This window comes from Pteropus vampyrus, unplaced genomic scaffold, assembly GCF_000151845.1.
Source record: "Pteropus vampyrus isolate Shadow unplaced genomic scaffold, Pvam_2.0 Scaffold379, whole genome shotgun sequence".
Classification (NCBI taxonomy): domain Eukaryota; kingdom Metazoa; phylum Chordata; class Mammalia; order Chiroptera; family Pteropodidae; genus Pteropus; species Pteropus vampyrus.
In genome coordinates, this window is record NW_011889160.1 from 685,209 (window position 1) to 705,897 (window position 20,689).

The following is a 20,689-nucleotide window of genomic DNA, read 5'->3' on the forward strand; positions in this document are numbered from 1 at the left end:
CTATGTGTAACCTCATTGGGTAGTTTTTAAATGAATTTTTATGTAAATGTTAATAGCTGTAAATTAGGCAAGTTTCAGCAGTAATTGCCTGCCCATCCACATGCACCCTATGCCATCAGCTATGATTCTCCTTGATGGCTGCTGTTCTTGACTGTGACTTACTATTCTTAGTCCAAAATGGGATTCAAAGCTATTAATAACCCTATGAAAATCCAACTGGTTTTCCTATAAGTTCGGAAAGACTTTCTTTTGTAATACGGAGCTTGGCCTCTACCTTGAGGAGGAAAACCACGAAAGACTGAGCAATCATCGAACTGTCAAAAGAAGACTCGTAGTTTCTCTCCAAAATAAGTGATTGTTTGGATTAGCTGAGAGCTTAAAGCAAAACTCCCAAGGAAAACCTCTCAGCAGGGGGGATTATAAGCAGAGCTCCTGTGTATTTGGTATTGCTTTGGCAAGTAAGCCTTGGGAAGGCTACGTTGGCCTCATCACAACAGCAGAAGGGTACAGGAAAAAGAGACCTGGTTTCCCAGTCTCCTCTCCCAAATCTAGACCAGAAATGCTGACACACCTTCCACAGCTCCAACAAAAGGCAGGCAGCCACGGCATTTCTAGAGGAGGCAAAGCCACTGTGTTCCCTCTCCACTTCTTGTGTTTGCATTTGCCACCATTTCTAAGGCTCCCTTTCTGTGCTTGGTTGATTGCCCTTCTCAAGCCGCCAGCTCAGGAGGTGGTGTGGTACAAGGGACAAGACTTGGCTGGAGGAATCAAAAGGCCTCCGTCTTTTGACTCCGCTCTGGTCCTTAGCCTCTCTAAGCTCCCTTTCCCATGGTTTCTTTCTCTTCTAAAACTCTAGTGGCATTTTCTGAATTCCCAATATTTGTATGGTACACACATTCCAAGCTACACACTTCAAATATGAACCTCAGATGCCTGAATATCACAGGCCTTGCCGAAGGTGGTTGCAGTTGCTAGCAACCTACCACAAAATCCACTGCCAGGACCAATCTGTGGTTTGCTGTGTGAGGGGCTTTATAATCCTCTGCTGAGACCAGAGCTGACTTTTTACTATAAGATGCCGAGAACAGTGGTACTTTCTAATGGTTATTGCTGGGGGAAAATCTCAGATTTATTGTTTTGAAAAACTGCTACTCACTATAGTCACAAATCCACACTGGCACTTCTATTTTCACTGGTATCCTTCCCTACTCTCCAGGAAGAAAAAGTCTGTACAACAGGAACTCATGTGTACAAAACTCTGGTGTCTCTGCTTCATAATAGCTTTGGCAAAAGAAGAGTGTTTTCTTTACTAGCTGACTCATTAACAGAAAGACCCTAAAAGTTTGTTTAATTAGAACAAGAGGGGAGGCAGTCAGAAGGTCACTGCTGGCTCATCACTTCCCATACCCAGAGGCTGCCAGAGCCAAATCCAGTTACGGTTGTGACCAAATCCTGTGTATTAGCACACCCGCTCTCTAGCTGCACACAAAAACCGAATCAGCACCCTTCCTCTAGGCTCTTTCTGGGGAGAAGAAACAACATTTTGAGGTTAGATGGCTGGGTGAAGAGTCAGGAACCCTCATATTAACTTCAGGAGAAAACTTAGGTTAGTAATTCTCAATCTTGGGTGATTTTGCACCCACAGAACATCTGGCAATGTTTGGGGACATTTTTGGTTGTACAACTTGGGGAGGAAAGAGGCATGACTGGCATTGAGTGGGTAGAGGCTATGGATGCTGCTAAATATCCTGTAATGCACAGGACAGTTCTCCACAACAAAGGACTATCTCGCCCAAATGTCAGGGGTACAGAGGGTAAAAAGCCTGGCCCTGGGTGAGATGGCATTCCCTCTATCCAGTGGGAGCAACTGCAGATCTGCCGCCAGGACAGCAGTCTCCCTGACAACACAGCAGTCTTAGCTCTCGGGTAGAAAACAACTAGATTTAAGGTCAGGTCCGTCAGCAGACCCTGTGAGTCCCAAACTTCTGGCTGTTCTTAGGGAAGATGGAGACTGGCTTGGTCCCTGAGAAAACGGAAAGTCTCTGGGCTGAATTAATTACTTAATTACTTAATTAATTTTAATATTAAGTTTATTGGGGTTCTGGGCTGGATTTAAAGACTTTACTGTGTGACACTCAACATTTTTACCATTCAGTAAAAACCCTTTCACATTATACCCTGTGAGAGTATAAAATGCTGGTGGCACTAGATAGCCAGTTTTCCCTGCATGCACATGTTCTCCTCTCTCTTTTAATAGCAGTTCCTTTGTTGAGGATTCCACCTCTGAGCAGCCCTCAAGTGGCCTGGGAACAGCCTAGCTATGATTCCTGCATACTAGCGTGGTGACTCCATTTTTTCTCCAGCAAAAATGGTGCTGGTCCACATCATGTAGATGAGAAACAAACACTAATGGAACTGTTCGAAGACGGAAAGAAATTTTAGAGAAAATACATGTATAGGACAAAACAGGGGCAATTCCCACAGTCTTTAGGGGAGTGCAAGGTCCCAGAGCACATGAGCACATGAGGGAAGCCTGGGAGGGGGTCATGACTTCATCGGCAGCTCAGTTTTAAAAGCTTCCAAACAGAAACTAAGCAACAAGCTTTGGAAGTGCCTTAGCTAGTAAACTAAGTAGAACTCCTAAAGGTGGCCTGATGAGTGGAAAATGATCGCTATCCTAATACTGACTAACCCTACTCTCTTTCCTGCCATTCCACTGTAAATAAGTTAATCACTGCAAGAAAAGCTTACACAAGATTGATTTCCCAAGGAGGCAAAGAAAAGAGAATGATTTGGTGGATAATTTGATAGTTGAGTAGACTGAGCAACAGATTTAATTATGAGGACATTTTAAGAATCTCTAGTAAGAAACAGTTTTCTCCTTATCCCCAGATTAAAGCAGCCTGAAGACTTTTAGAGCTCTTATGGTAGGACAATGGGCTGTAATAAACCATAGTTACTTAAAACCCAATGGAGCAATTGCTTGGCTGTTGGATGAAACTAATCTCTTGCAGCAGTGCACAAATTCTAAAACTAATGAAAAGCTTGCCCCGTCAGCATGTACAAGGCTTTGGAGCCTATGTGTTTTTCATTGCTATACACAAATATAAAAAAAGGAGTCAGGGCGATGATTGCACCACAATGTGGATGTACTAAATACCACTAAACTGTATACTTTAAAATGGTTAATTTTCTGTGGATTTCATCTCAAGAAGGAATCATGAGTTAAACCACTTTGGTTACTTTAGAAAACAAACTCATAGGAAGTATATCTATTAGAAAAATTCCTATAATATAATGGTATAATTCAAGACCAAACAACCATATTATAGCTCATGTTTAGCTGTTTTATAGTAGATGTGTATTCACATGAGAAGAGCAAAAAAGAAGGAAAAATGAATGAAAGACTACTCAAAATAGATTTTTAGAATGAAAATAATATTCCTTAAAAAGAGGCAGTGGCAACATCATTTAGAAAGAATACTCCAAAAGCTGAGAGTTTGGTAACAAAGGATCAAGATCATTTGTCCCTGTTGTGATTGGTTTGAGGTAGACCAATGTGAAACCTCAAATATAAGAAATGTAATTGAGTAAACTTTAAAACCTTGGGAAAAGTTGACATGTTCAATATATGTATAATTTAGTCTTAAGCTGGGGTCCAGCTGCCACAAGACTAGGTCACGTAATCAGTGACTGCACTGGGGCTGCACAAGGGAATAATCAAGGTCTTCTTGACGTGAGGTCTGGAGGCTTCCAGGTTCCCACCCAAGAAGAAATCAGAATATTCATTAAGAGAAAATAACAGAATTGGATGATAGTGTGAGCAACACTGAGTGGTGGATCAAATGTAGATGTTCAGTGTTCACAATACACCTCCCAGGAGGGCTTGCCTTGCTTAAATTTCAAAGGACACACAGTGCTTACTAGTACCAGTGCCCATCTAGTGTTAATAACCGAAAGGTGGTGAGACCATGTCCTGGATTGTGACATGAATGCTCCTGGTGAAATGTAAATGGAATAGCCCAAGGACCAAGAATGTTAACTCGCCAAAGTTCCCTCGGAGTAAATGCTCTAACACACATAGTTTCAGATGGATGGACAGGATGAAGGAAGCAAGAACAAACAACTACATTTCCTGATATTCTACACTACACATACTTTGATTTTTCCAAGACAGTTTTAAAAACTTCCATTCAAAACAATGCGGAACATTCCCTGCAGAAGCCTGGGTGTGCCACCCACACTCTGGGAATCACCCAGCTCCATGCCTCTCCTCTGAGGCAGTATTTTGCTACCTAATAGACTTGAAAATCCAGTCACCAGGACTCCCCGACCCCAGCCCCCAAATGAGATTCAGTTTTTTTGGCGGGGGAAATGCAGATGGTCTCATCTACCTTGTCCACGTAACAGGAAGTAGTTGGTACCACAATGCATTCTGGGAGCTCAAGTTAGCGTCAACATTCCTTTATTAATACCAACAGACACTAATGCAAAGTGACCCGGAAAAAAAAAAACAAAAACAAAAAAACTGAAAAGCAAAGCAATAAAGAAAGATGAATTTAAAGGGAAAAAATTCTGACTTTATAGTAGGGAGAAACCTGGCAGACTCCACTTTACTTAAATGATGAAGGTTAACATCCCCAGTAATACGCTGATGCTCTGAGCAGTAAGAAGGATGTACCACCTCTGGCAGTCTTTCCAAATATCCATGATACCAGTCTCGGCATGAGAAACTATGAGGCAAACTCAAATAAAGTGACATTCTACAAAACACCTGAGCAGTACTCTTTAAAGTATCAAGGTCATGAAAAATAAAGACTTAGAAACTGTCAAAGATTAGAAGAGACTGTGGAGACATGACAGCTAACCAACCGCAAAGTGAAATTCTGGTTTGGACCTTGGAACATGAAAAGGACGTGAGTGGGAAAACTAAGGAAATCCTAATAAAATCTGTTGTTTAGTAAAAGTGCAATAAACTGCAAGTTGTTTTTTCCTTTTTGTTTTACCGTAAATAAAACTTTATTATTTATCTACTGCAAACTCCTTTTTTTTTGTATTGAGATATAATTTGTGTATCATAAAAATGCATTCTTTTAAAATGTACATTTCGGTGGTTACTAGTATAGCCATAATGTTGTGTAACCATTGCTATTAGCTAATTCTATAACATTTCCATCAGCCTTCCCCCTGCCAAAACAAACCAACCCCTGTATCCATCAGCAGTCTCTCCCCATTCCTTATCCTCTCCAGCGCCTGACAACCACTGATCTACTTTCTGTCTCTGCGTACTCTGGATGTTTCCCAACTGATAGAAATCTGGGTTGTTTCTGCCCTTTGGCTATTATATATAATGCTGGCATGAACATATATTTGTATGGACGAGAGCTATCCAGCTGTCCCAGTATCATTTGCTGAAAAGACTATAATTTCCCCCATTTAATTATCTTGGCAGGCTGGTCAAAAATTAACTGACCATAAATGTGAAGGTATATTTCTGAACTTTCAATTCCATTCCATTGGTCTATGTATCTATCCTTATGTCAACATGACACTGTCTTGATTACTGTAGCTTTATAGTAAGCTTTGAAGTTGGAAAATGTGAATCCTCCAACTTTGTTCTTCTAAGACTGTTTTGGCTATTCTGAATCCCCTGAGTTTCTATATACTTTTTAGAATCAGCCTATCAATTTCTACAAAGAGTCCACCTGAGATTCTGATGGGGACGGCGCTGAATCTGTACATCAATTTTGGGAGTATTGCCATCTTAACAATATTAACTCTTCCAAACAATCAACAAGGATGTCTTTCCATTTATTAAGATCTTTAACTTCTTTCAACAGTGTTTTATAGGTAGCAGTGAACAAATCTTAAACAACTTTTGTTTAATTTACTGCTATTTTTTTTTTATTTTTTGTGGTGCTTTTGTAAATGGGATTGTCTTAATTTCATTTTTGGATTGCTTATTACTAGCTTATCGAACTATAATTGATTTTTGTATATTGATCTTGTAACCTGCAACCTTGCTGAACTTGTTTATTAGTTCTCATCGTTTTTAAGAATCAAATAGGATTTTCATGTCATTTATGTCATTTATGAATAGAGATTTAACTTCTTCCTTTCCAATTTGGATGCCCCTTATAGTAGTTCTCTCCTTATTCCTGGGAGATACATTCCAAGACGCCCCATGGATGCCTGAAACCACTGATCCTTATGTACACTATGTTTTTTTCTATAGATGCATACCTATAATAAAGTTTAATTTACAAATCAGGTACAATGAGAGATTTACAACTAAGAAAACAGAACAATTATAACAATATACTGTAATACAAGCTATGTAAATGTGGTCTCTCTCTGTAACCAAGCTGGCTACTAAATGACTGATGGATGGGTGGTGTACACTGTGAGGATACCCTGGACAAAGGGATGACTTACACCCCAAACAAGACGGAGCAGGACAGAGGAGGACAGCAAGAAATTTCATCTCAATACTCAGAGTAGCACATAATTTAAAACTTATGAATTATTTCTGGAATTTTCCATTTAATATTTTTGGACTGCAGTTGAATGGGGAAAGAGAAACCACGGATGAGGGGAGACTACTGTATTTTATTTTCTTGTCTAACTGCCCTAGCTAAACCCTCTAGCACAATGCTGAATAGAAATGGCATGTGGGACATCCTTGTCTTGTCCCTATCTCAGGGGGAAGAGCATTCAGCCTTTCATGATTAATTATGATGTTGGCTATGGGTTCGTTTTTCACAGATGCCCTTTATCAGGCTGAGCAAGTTTTTTTCCATTCCTAGTTTGTTGCCTAAACTTCATTTCTTTCTTCTTCTTCTTTTTTACAACTGAATAATATTCTACTATATGGTATAATAATAAATATATTTGGTCTTTGTCCCCAGTTCCTGAGCCAGAGCTCCTAAAACACTTGCAATTTCTTGAGAGATAGGAATATCTTGTTATTCACAGTGAGAGCCCCTTTTGAACACACAGACAATCTCAGGACAGAGCTGGTCACAAGTGGTTAGAGGGCTGGAACTTTTTGTCCTACATATTAACCTCTGGAAGGGAAGAGGCAGAGATTAAGCTCTATAAAAACTCTTGAACAGTAAAATGTGATGAGCTTCTGGGTTAGTAAACACACTGAGGTGCCGGGAGTGTGGCACACCTGGAGATGGCATGAAAGGTCTGCACACCCCCCACCCCATACCCTGTCCTATTCATCTCTTCCATTTAGCTGTTTCTGAATTATATCCTTTACCATAAACTGGTAAAGTGTCATCCTGCGTTCTGTGAGGCATTCTAGCAAATTATTGAACTTTAGAAAGGGGTCATGGGAACCCCTGATTTATAGTTATTTGACAGAAGTATGAGTGGTCTAGCACTTATATTTGGCACCTGAAGTGGGGGGCTGTCTTGTGGGACTGAGACTTTAAGCTGTGGGGTGTACATATACTCTAGGTAGAATTGTATTGAATTGTTGAACACTCAGTTGGTGTCTAAGAGAATCAGAGCACTGGTTGTTGGTGTTGGAAAACACCTCAGAATTGAATGTACAACATTTTGTTTATACATTCATCAGTTGGTAGACATTGGGTTGTTTCCACTTTTTGGTTACCATGAATAATGCTGTTATGAACATTTGTGTACAAGATTTTGTGTGGACAAATGTTTACAGTTTTCTTGGGTATATACCTAGGAGTGGAACTGTTGGGTCATATGGTAAATTTATATTTAACTTTTTGAAAAACTGCCAAATTCTCTTCCAAAGCTGCTATAAACCATGCTACATTCCACCAGCAACATATAAGAGTTTTTTTCAATTTCTTCACACTCTCACCAACACCTGCTATTTCAGTCTTTTTGATTACAGCCATCCTAGTAGGCGTGAAGTGGTATCTCGTTGTGGTTTGATTTCCATTTCCCTAATGATTATATACGAGCTGTTTTAAATATCGTTATTTTAGAATTATTGCAAACATTTAATTGGACACAACTTAAGGACAGCCTCAAATCATGGAAATCCTTACCGGAAACCACAAAAACACAAAGGCATAAGTCTATTCATTATGGGAGACTTTATAAAATAACAAAAGACTAGAAACAACCCAAATGTTTATCAAAGAAAACTAACTGAATAAACTCTGGCACACGCAAACAATGAAATATCTTGCTTCTAAAAAAAAAAAAGAAGAATGAAAAAACTCTCTATATATTACTATCAAGTGACCTCTAGAACATATTAAATGAAAAAAAAGCAAGGCAAACTATATAGTATTCTACTGTTAATCTAAGTTAGAGGAGATATATATATTTTGTTAATAGATAAACCATTTAAAAAAACAGAAAACAGAATAGAGATAGAAGCTAAACTTATTTGAAAATTTGTTGTTTTATAGATTTTGCATTAAGTACAAAATAAAATTTAAGTAGAAACAAAAGCAATCCCTAAAAATTAAATATAAAACAAATGAACCTAAAATGTATCTAGTTGTGGTAGCATAGGTATTATCTATCACTCTGATACTTTTGTGTGTATATCATGAAATAAGGCAAATGGGTATTTATGTGATATCTTATAATTCCTGTTGTTTCTTTTCAGAGCTTCAGATTTAAGATAACCTGAGAGTCCTTAATTTGATTTGGAAGTAGCAGTATTGCTTTTAGAGAAAGAAAATAAAAACAAACAAAAACTCATTGCTCTGTATACTTAAAAGTCCTTGGGACAATGACCAACTCAGTAGCAACTAAGATTCCTTATCCCGTGTTCTGAAATAATGTTTCCCATTAGAAGGTACTAGGTTAGATAACTGATACTAGGTCTGGGGCAGAAAATGTACAAAATGAGCTTGGAATATTTTGTCATACCCAATAACATAGACGCTATCAAAGATTATTAGGGTCACTGTCAAAAAGACTTGTGAACTTACGTAAAGTACTGACCAAATGAAACAATTTCAAAATCGATAAGGATAATGACTGCGACAAATTGAAATAACAGATGTTTTAATTCATGAGTTCCTAATAAAAAATACTAGTTTAGTCTATGGCCATGCCACCCTGAACTAGCCCGATTCCATCTGATCTCGGAAGCTAAGCAGGGTCGGGCCTGGTTAGTACTTGGATGGGAGACCACCTAGGAAGACAAGGTGCTGTAGGCATAAAACAAAACAAAAAATTCTAGTTTATACCACTGAAACCAACTCATTTTGAAAATGGGTGAAAAAAAAATTAAGCATTTAGCAATTATTTTGTTTTCTCTACAGGAATTAGGAAACAAACAGATGAAGAGCAGTCGATATTATACAAGTATCATAACTAATAATTGAGGAAAGAATGATAGAATTAGACTGTCACTGCTATAGTCTAAATGCTTGTGTCCCCCCCAAATTCATGAGGGTGGAGCCCTTGTGACTGGGATTAGTACAGTGAAAAACCAGTTGTCCATGAACCAAGAAGTGGCTTTCACCAGACACTGAATCTGTTCATGCTTTCATCGTAAGGTTCCGGCCTCCAGAACTGTAAGAAATGTGTGTTGTGTATAAGCTAGCCAGTTTGTGGTAACTTGTTACAGCAGCCTCTGTAGAGACTATTTTTAATTGAAGTAGAATGCCTACACCCTTTGCTAAAATTACTTTTTATGTTTAAAAGAATTTCCACAGAAAAGTCCACAAAAACCCATTCTAAAGAATCCTAACTATACCAATCATGTCTCCAATAAAACAGGTGTTTTCCTAATACCAGTATTATAAAAAAAATTTCATTGTAATATACAAGGTTAACTATTTAAATATAAGGAAAGCTAAATGCAGGTCACAACCTTCATGTAACTCCTGTTTCTCATAGACTATTTAAAGTCCAGACAAAATGAAAGCTCTTCTTTTACAAAACTGACAGGGCAAATGTCCAAAGGGAGTCATTTGTCTATAGTGGGAATGGTATATGCCTCGCAACATGTCAATGGTCCCTCTTCCCACAACCACAGCAGACATCAGTAATCAATCATGGCAGCTGTTTTCTTCTGAGTCCCCACAGAGCTTCAGAATCTTTCTTTACATCACAATATGATAACATGACCAGTATTATTAGGTGTTAGGAAACCTATCTGCCACCCTTGTTTATGTCTTTTCTGCTGATTCCATATTCTTGGAAAAGCATCATGATACAATGGAAGAAGCTCAGGGTTTGGAGTCAGAAAACCTGGGTGTGAATCTGGATTCTGCCTCATATTTTTGGGCAAACTAGCAAACCTATTTAAACCTGTTTCTTCATCTGTGATATGGAGATGAAACTATTCCCTAGGATTAGAGATATACACTAAAATCAACCATGGTGAGTGCCGACTAAGTAACTATTATCATCATTCATTCCCAAGGCTTGTTGAAGAAACAGAGTACCACGTCATTACCCAACCCCTGGCTGCAGGGTGGCAGAAGGTGCAGCAGAGCTAGGGAAAGGAGATGCTGGCTCACAAAGAAACAGTGAACTATTGCCATTAAGATCCTGTGAAGGAATAGTATGTGGAAGCCCACAGTGAATTGTGGTGATCTGTGAAGAGCAGAAAGGATGTTATAAGCCACATGATTCTTTAACTGGGCTAGAGATGACTGCCTCTGATCAAAAATTGGTTAAGAGTTAGTTGTAGGGGTATTTCTCTTCCCAACCAGGATTTGAATCCTTTGAGGACAAAGACTTTTCTCTTTCTCTCTGTATCCTTAGAACAACACTTTGCTAAAAGTATTCTTCACTGCTAGGCAGTTAAAAAGAAAAAAAAAGCAAAGAAAGAAAAAAAGCCAGTTTCACTTAAGAATGAAGCAGACGTTTGCTGAGTGTGGAGGAGGAAGCTGAGACTATGGGATTACACAACAGGACATGGCTGGGGTGGGATGTCAAGCCCTGGTCTGCCTGACTCCAAGCTTGAAGTCATGTGAGTGAGGCTCACAGATGAGGAGGTTCCAAAAAACCCAAGACACATCTCTAGGGGAGGTGTCCTCATAATGGTACTTTAAAAACATGGGGGCCTCACTGGCCTATCAGTTTGGAAAATGCATTGTGGTTACGAAGGATGTTTACGTTAGGGGAAGCTGGGTGAAGGGCACATGGCACTCTCTATTTTGTAACTCTTCTATGAATCTAAAATTTATTTTCTTAAATGTGGTGTGGAAAGGGAGAAAGTGCTGTTTAAAAAACTGCTGCCTGGAGTATGCTGGATTAGATGCTAGAATACCAAAGGGAACACTCATGGGAAAACTGGAATAAAGTCTAGAGTTGGTTAACAGTTTTGTCCCATTACTGAGCTCTTAATTTTGACAAATAGTCCATGGTCATGTAAGATGTTAACTTTAGGATAAACTGAAAAGTATATGAGAACTATCTTCATAATTTTAGCAACTTTTCTGAAATAATAATCTATTCAGATTATTCAATGTAAAATTATTTTAAAATACCTATTTTTATAAAAAACAAAGTAAAAAGTAAAATAAAGTTCTATGTACCATTTTTGTAATTAATTTGTAATGCGATAAATATAATTTTATTTAAAACTGAGGTTATTAACTTAATGAATCTTAAATCTTAGTCATCTTTTTAATATTCTATTTTACAAAATGAGAAGTGAGCATAAAGCACTTTTGCTGAGAGTGGTGGTCTCCAGGAAAAGTGTTTGTGCAACTGAGCTGCAAGCTAAATAATCTGCTTTTTCCAGATAAACTATGGTTATTCATACTTGGGCACTTGGCAGTCATTTTCTCATTTCTGAAAAGCAAATGAAATAAGTCTGTCACTTCAAGAAGAACAACTGACAGTATTTGTTGCCAATGATAAATTTTCATTTTTAGAATTTTGGAAAACTTGCATTTACCACCGTGAGCTGGACAGTTTCCCAGTACTTAAAGACTTTCTGATGAGACTGGCAGTGATATTAATGTATGTGACTTATTAATTAAATTAGTCAACATTAGTAAATCTATATAACCAAGTGAACTAGTTATTTTCCAAATGACTAATATATGGTGTTACAAATCATGCATATTGGTAAAAAAAAAAAAATATTCAAAGTGCAAGTGAGACCAAAGATTTTAATTTAATAGTACAAAAAGTTTATGGATATGGTTTCAGATTCCGCATTATGGCTCGACTTTAAAAAAAACTACCACCGTTCATATTTTGGATTAGTGTCCTAGAATGATCTCTTAAATTATCTAAAAATTATTAAAATACTCCTTTCCTTTGTTAACTACATATCTGCATGAGCCTGGATTTTTTTCATATAATTCAAACAAAATGACCTATCAAAACAGACTGAATGAAGAAGCAGATCTGAGAATCCAGCTATCTTCTATCAAGCCAGACATTAAAAAGATAAAATCATAATACAACTCTCCTTGCTAATTTTTTTTGGAAGTTACTTATTTATATTATGTTAACATGTAATAGGTTTGTTATTCTTATTGAAAAATGAATTAATATTTTAAATTGTTCTCAGTTTTTTATACGATAAATGACAGTTATAACCCAACCCAATAATTTTGAAGAGTACAAAGAGGTCCTGAGAACAAAAAATCTGAGAGCTGCTGACATAGGGTAATGTGCATACAAGCTCTTTCCTCCAACAGGAAAAAAACAAAGCCAAATTCTTATTAACAGGGAAAACTTCACATCACTGGCTCCAAAACAGCAAAGCTCTGCAGAGGTTGATATGCTGGGAAGAGGATTAAGTGTTGATTTTTTAGTTAGTCTATTCACTGATTTTTTTTTCCCCTGTAAAGACTCTTAAAGAGCAAAAAATAAGACAAAACAACAACAAAACCAATTTTCATGCCTTGGTTCCCCAAACCATTAAGTCAGTCTTTCCTGAGACTCCAGGACTTCCACGCAGCCTAGAAGCAGTTTCCCTGACCATCACCACCTCCACCTAGTGCTGACTCAAGTGGCTCACCTGCTATCAGATTCTCTTATCTTTTCTCCAGGAATAAGAGCCCTAAACAAATTAGGAGACACATTCGGGACTATTAAAAATAATTGGTTTTGAATTCAAACCAAAAGGATAAAAACTGCTGGCCCAGTAGGGATGTGCTTCACTGCCTACTCGACCAAAGTCAATTTCTCAGAGTGCTGCTGTTTCAGAAGTACCACCTGAAGTTTTCAACGTTTTGTTTATTGTGCTATCAAACCTCACATTTGCATTGCTAATAACACTCTCCAAAGAAAGTTTTCTACTTGGCTGAATCTTGTATACCTTTTAACTTTGTGAACCCTGATCTCCCAATAGGGCTAGGTTCCCCAAACCATTCTCTGACTTATCCACACATACCTCTTATTACATCAAACAAAAGATGGCTTCTGGAAGGAGGTCCTTTCAGAAAGTAAACACAAGGGTCCTTATACTACAATACAGCTTTATTTCATAGACCTGGGGACTTTCGGGTAAAAGGCAGGAAAGGGATGTAGACATCTCAAACGAGAATAATGCATCTAATCAGTCTCAACCCCTGACTGGGTGTTGAGTCAGATGGCTAGGTAGTGAATAATATTCCTTGGAGCCAAAGTAGTAGGAAAAATTCAAAATTCTGGTATTAGATGAATAAGAGAAGCCCTAGGGGAAATAGAGCTGAAAAATTTCTATGGTACTGGCAGATAAAAAAAGTATAAACCATTTTTCTAATAAGATCAATTTACACATGTAGAACTATACCCACCTATTAACTGTATCAGTAACATGAACAAATTATGTTGTGTGTAAGTGGGGTCCATGTAACTCTTATCAGTTACCAAGGTGTCACCAAGGCCTATTAAGACTTAAATAAAATTGGTTCAATTTGTCATCTTATAAATAGGGAAATCATGTATCCCAGCCACTCTCTTCTGGATGTTCTTCGGCCTTTCTTTTATTAGTTGCTTCTAGCTTCAATTTTTTCAGTTGTGTTGAATTCATAATCTCTACTGTCACTCGTCTTTAGCACATACTGTTTATACACACAAAGTTCTATATGTTGGGGCTGTGGACACCAACCCAATTCACAGAATGGGAAGGGGGTGGGGGGAGGCAAGGTATAGGTGTAAAAGAGGAAAGAAATCTCAAGCCAGCACAGTAAAAGACTTACAGTGAAATAGAGAACTAGCGATCTCTCTTTTGGGGAGTCCCTGGGAACTTCTCACCAGCTGTCCATTCCCCGAAGGTCCTAGAATGGTCAAGAACTGTCTGAAACTGTATGTCAAATTTATGTACGTGCATACATGTAATTTTTCTAGGAGATAGGTCTATAATTTTCATCAGATTTTCAAAGGCCTCAAGACCCAAGAAAGGTTAAGATGGACTTTGTATTCAGGTAAACATCAAAGTATACTCTAACAGTAGACAAAATTATTGTCTCCCCACTAGATAATATATCAGTAATGGGGAAATGCAAATTAAGACTAGAGACAGCAGTCCCCAACCTTTGTGGCACCAGGGACCAGTGCACCTATGAGAATCTAATGCCTGATGATCTGTGGTGGAGCTGAGGCGGTGATGCTAGCTCTGCAAATACAGATAGATGAAGCTTTAATAGCTCCTCGCTCACCTCTTGCTATGCAGCCTGGTTCCGGTACCAGTCCACGGCCCAGGGGTTGGAGGCCTCTGCTATAGAATATACCATTTCACACCCATGACACTGGCAACTCTGGAGTCTGCCAGCACGAAGGCTGGAGCAACAGGAACTCTCACCTGCTGCTGGATTGGTTCGACCACTTTGAAAAACAAATTGACATAATTTTCTTAGGTTAACATTGAAACATATTCTAGACTCAGCACATTCATTCCTTGAGTAGTTTTTCAAATTCTGGTTTAATTTAGTGGGTCATGACCAGAATTTATTTTATTTTAATGAAAGAGATTGGCATAAAATGTTTTATCTTTACCTTATTACACATAAGTATTGCATTTTAGGAAAAGTTTTGTCTTGTGTGTAGGTTACTGTGTGCATGCAAACTGGGTTCACAATGAAAATCTATTTCTTACTGTGGGGTCATAATTAAAAACACTTCCCCCCCAAAATGACCTGGAGAAACCCCCACACATGGGCACAAGGAAACATGTATAGGACTTTGCACAGCAGTGTTTTTCTAATAGCAAAAACTGAAAACAATATAGGAAAATGCAAAAATTGTGGCATATTCACGTTATGGAATATATAATAAAGCAGCGAATACGACTGCACAAAAGCCTAATACTGAACTCAAAGAAAAATGTATACTGTTGGACAACATTATTGCAAGTTCAAAACAAGCAAAACTAGGGATACTCATATAAGTGGTAAAAAAAAGAAAACTAAAGAAAAGTAAGAGTGATAAAAATAAAATTAAGATGGTGGTTACCTCTTTGGGGTTGAAATGGGTTGCAGTACAGAAGGATACATAGCAAATTTCTGAAGTTCACTAATGTTTTCTTTCTTAAGCTGGACAGTGACTAGATGAGTATTTGTATTTCTTATATGTACATTACACGTTATTTGTATGCAGAAAATATAATGAATGGAAAAACAAAGCTCTGTCACTAAAAAAAGTACAACAAACAGCAGCACTTTTGCTACTCGCCACCATTCAAGAACTCCCTTGAGCCCGGATTTGATCTCTAATATTACATTCTACTCAAAGAAACCAGAACTCGTTGGATGGGAAAGTACTCCATGTTTTGGAGCAAGAAAACAATCAATATTGTTCTGGTACTTTCTAGCACTGCCAGAAAGCGAGAATGTTTTTAAGTTTGTCAGAGTTAAAAAGTCAAAGGAGTCACCTTAAAGACAATGCTGTAATAGTCTGATTATAACAATGTGAGCATCGAAAATAAAATAACTATGGTTAACTGAAACATTAATTTTGTAAAAGCAATTTAGAATTACAAATTGATGTTCAGACGGTCTGAAGTGCATTTTTGTCCTGGAAAGGAATAGTAGCCCTCTTCCTCCATCTCAGTAACACCCAATAGGAGCAAAAGATAAAGATGATAACAACAGATACAATAACCACCTCTCTGCAGCTGATTTAAATCCTCCTTTCTAGTTTTCTATTCACTGCAAAAAATCAAGATAACTAGAAACTAGCTACTAGTTTACCTCCAAACCAGACAGTAATGTTTTATAATAATTTTATTTATAATACATTTTATCTGTTAAGTTGTTTAAAGTATTCAAAAGAATAAGCCACGTTAAATTTTAATGTTTAATATTTAAACAGTAATTTTCAATGGACAAATTAAATTGACTATTAAACAACTCAAAGAAATGTTTCAGATGTTAAAAAATTATATATATGACTTCTTTTTTTTGAAAGCAACAGTAAGATATAGCAGTTGACCAGTCACACGATCTCTAGTAATATCCAACTTCTTGAGTATTAAAATGCATTTTTGGCTATCCTTCAAATATGCCACATATTCTCCAATTTTTCCTATAACTATTCATTAACTCAACGATTATTTATGGAGTACCTTAAGAATAGTTTATTCTTAACATATTCTTAACATAAGAATAGTTTATTCTTAACATAAACTATTCTAGGTGCTGCTGATAGGGAAGTAAGCTAAACAAAGCAGACTGGGTTCTCCACTGTCTTGGGGTTCATGGCCTCAGTATTAAAACATGGCCCTGTACACACTGATAATATCCGACTGCCTAGTAATAAGAACTTTCATAGGTGAAATTCTGGGATTAAGTCACAGATTCAGGTCCCCATAAATCCTTCCCAGAAAGATACTGCCATCAGTGTTACAGAGTTTGCTGCTTTGGCACAAGAAGAGCTTCAGCAGGAACTGTAAGTCTCATCTCAAAACAGAATGTTAAGTCAGATATTACAAAAAGTTAGAAAGGGATAATGATCTGAAAAGCTCCGAGAATGAAAAAACGTTTACAATACACAATAGAACTGCCAAGGCACCTGCTCCCTCCATGAATGTACTGTAGAAAATAACTGCACACATGGATATGTTCTCTACTTCTAAGGCTCTTTCTGATTTTCCCATGTTTGTTTCCTCTTTGGTTCCCCTGGTTTCCTTGTATTTGTTTTCAGAACCTTTGTTTGCTCTCTTCCTTCTCCTATTCTGCAGTGTGCAGCTATGAAATGGGCTGGAATTGAGGCCTAAGAAAAATAAGCAAAAGAGCCTGTCTTGACCAATAATTCCCATATCTACAGGAAGTTATTTGTATAAGATGAAAAAACTCAGAAAGGCCCAAGTATTCAATGAAGTTATTCTTTCCCAGAAGAGGCGCTTTGGCTGCCATCAAACATTTGCTAGTTCCTACAGCGTGTGAGCTACACAAATTAGGTGGCGACAGATGGGACAGCTCTGCGTCACTACTATCTTTTCCTGTTTCCACTTGTCTGCTACACAAGATTCAAGGCAAAAATGTTTTGCATACCAGAAAACAAGTCTCCAAAGAGACCAATGGTTTTGCCTATAATCTATGGTGCAGCATCCTACTTTGGGTAGAGAGGTAGGGCCAGGCTGTAGCTCTAGGAACGCTGATACCAACGAGTGTGCTGAAAAGACCAGTAAAGTGGAAAATAACATAGAGCATAAAGCTCTTTTGAAGAGTCAATCTCTTGTCTCCCCTTCCAGGCAAGGCAATCCTATGTTTTGGATTTTCCCGGACAGTCCCAACTTTTAAATTTTACTCAATGTATAACTACATTTGACTTTAGCTCAAAAAAAAAAAAAACCAAACCTATGGCACAATAATGAAGCCAATCTCAATCTACAACACAAGCTGTGAGCTGAAGTACTTTCCAGAAGAGTGCTCTCTGCTTTCATTCCTACTTATACAAGCAAACCTAAGTTGAAGTTCTGTTTATAAGAGGGAAAACAATTACTTTACTATAAAACTGTAGTTAGTGTGGGCCCTCCTACTGACTATAAACCTTCTGTTCCATGGGGTTATTTTAAATAAAACAGACGTTAATTCTTTTTTAAACAATGATATTACATGGAACCAGAGGCAAGGGCAGGAGGCCACTGAGTAGACCTCAATGACTGCACAAGAGCTCCAGCTGAGAGGTTCTGTTACTATGGCAGCGGCAGATCTTGTGGCAATGGAGCATCTTGTATCTGGTATAAGAAAACCGTTGCTCTGAAATTTAGCTGCTGAGACTACTGAAAGCAGCATCAGTAGGAAACAGACGAAATAGCCAATTTCATCCATGCACAAAGAAGTGTTTGGTGTAATGCCTTTTATGCTGGGGCTAGAGTCAGGTTTGGTAGTACAAAGCCAAATGAAGTCTTTTTTTAAATGTTTACTTTATTTAGAGAACTACATAACAAATCAAAGAAGAAGACAGAAAAAGAAATCTTTATAGCAAAAAAAAAAAAAAAGAAAAATATTTCATGTGTGAAAGTCTAATTAAGCACATTTTATGGCCCTGTTTTGCGACACTCACCTTCTAAACTGCTCATTAATACCACACTGTTCATCTAGTGCACAGTCTATGGGGAACTAGAGCAAAGCTAGGAAACTTATTACCCACATAAAATGGTGGCTGGGAGGGTTATCTGTCTTCTGGCAACTGTCCAGAACTGCTCCGCACTGACGGGTGGGAAACTGACATGAGTTCCCCATACTCACTCATTTAATAAATATTTCCTGACAAACTATTATGAACCAAGGACTAGATCGAGAATACTGAACAAACAGACTTGATTCATGCCTTCAGAAGGGAGTTAACAGTCTAGTGGGGAAGAAGAGAGGTGAAAAAATAAAATATAAGCGAAAATCCATGTAATTACAGATTACATGGTAAGTGCTATGAAATAAAAGAATAAGTAAGTGCTATGAAATAAAAGAATAAGGGGCTTGACAGATGACGACAGTGGGAACCAAATTTAGATTGGAGAGGTGTCTCCTAAAGCTCTTCTCCCCTCTAAGTATTTAAATAATTTTTAAAAGTCTATTACTTTAAGCATCTTTTTGCCATAAGAGCGTTATTTAATAATTCAACTTTTATAATGATAATTAATGTACAAGCACAAAATTCAAAAGGTATTAGAAAACAAGCCTCCCCCTCTACTCTCCCCTATCTTCCAGCTACCAAATTCCCCCTCCCCTGAGACAAATACTACTATTAGTTGTTTGAATATCCTTCCAGAGATATACTAAACCTGCAGTTCTCAAAGTGTGGTCCAGAGACCCCGAAATCTCTTCAGGCTGTCCAAAAGGTTACAACTATTTTCATGAAAATGCTAAGACATTATTTGCCTTTTTTCTCGCATTCTCTCACAAGTGCACAGCAGTTTTCCAGAGGCTACGTGACAGGTGACAGCGTCATCACTCTGTTAAAGGAACTTGTGAAGCAGATATGAGAATCCAGCTATCTTTTGTTAAGATGTTAGAGATTTGTAAAAATGTAGAACAATGCCATCCTTCTCAGTACATTCTTCTTTTTTGAGGAAAATATACTTATTTTTCATAAAAATGCTTTTTAGACTAACATGTAATAAATTTATTACTATTTGAAAATAAATGTTTTAAATTTCTTAGTTTTAATTTCTAATATAGTAAATATCAATAGATATTAAAAGATCAATAATTTTATGACTGTAAAGAAGTCCTAAGAGCAAATAGTTTGAGAACCAATAATCTAAGCATTTATAAATATGTTAATTGTTCATTTTTTTTTAGCATTTTATTTTATTATTAGTTTCAAGTATAACTGTTCATTTTTAACCCTACCAAACACAGTCATCTGTTGCGTTATTTTGGTGGATGTTTTAGATTATGTTTTAAGTAGATGAATAATAAGAAGGAACCCAAGTTACTTATTTCTGGCTACGATGTGTGTGGCTATGATGTGTTGTAGATTATTTGGCCATTAACACAACACAAATTTCACCATGGTGACTGGTTAGTTGTTTTTCCATATCATCGTAAACATTTGACATATTAATAGGTGGAGTTACTCTAAGTCTATAAAAAGGTTACAAATCAAAAAGTAATTATAACACATATGTTTATATATGTTATATATCTGAAGTTGGTATCTGAAATTGAATAACAAGGGTAAATACATACCTGTGGTGGGAGAGTAAAGAGAAAAGCTATCTATTTTTAAATGGAATAACATGGTAATGGTGGAGTAGCTTTTTCGAACTAACCCTCCCACAATCAGAAACAATATAAACTCTAAACAAAATCTGAAAAACAAGTATTGAAGGCACAAGACAGCAACCAAATGAGGTAGAAATTGGAGCGGAATCAACGCTTGGAAGAAGGCAAATGACAGCTGAGTTATAGGGCTTTGCCTGTGGGCACGCACCAGTCCCTGTGGCATGGAGTGTCTAGAACTTAAGCAGAAAACTGTATCTTCATGGCTTGAGGAGACACAGCACTGAGCTTGGCTGTAGAAGCAGCTGAAAAGTGAGGGGGACAATCCCAACTCAATAAGAAGATACACGAGTCATTGCCTTTTTCAAACATAGGCTAAAAATAATTTAAAAACATTTCATCAAATATCTGTTCATATGGCTAGTAAACATATGAAAAGATACTCAACATTATGAGTTATTAAATACAATGGGTTACCACTATGCACTCACTAGATTAAAAAGACTGACAATACCAAGCATTGGTGAAGAAGTGGAGAAATGGGAACTCTCTTACATTGCTGGTAGGAATGTAAAATGGTACAGCCACTTTGGAAAACAATTTGGCAATTTCTA

The 20,689-nt window shown here is 37.4% G+C and overlaps 1 protein-coding gene and 1 pseudogene across 4 annotated transcripts in view; one reads left to right on the top strand and one right to left on the bottom strand.

The window, feature by feature from the left end:
* Positions 1-20,689, bottom strand: part of CFDP1 (craniofacial development protein 1) — a 101,377-nt gene that overhangs the window by 32,031 nt on the left and 48,657 nt on the right. The window lies entirely within an intron of this gene.
* On the top strand, positions 9,049-9,167 carry LOC111731506 (annotated as a pseudogene).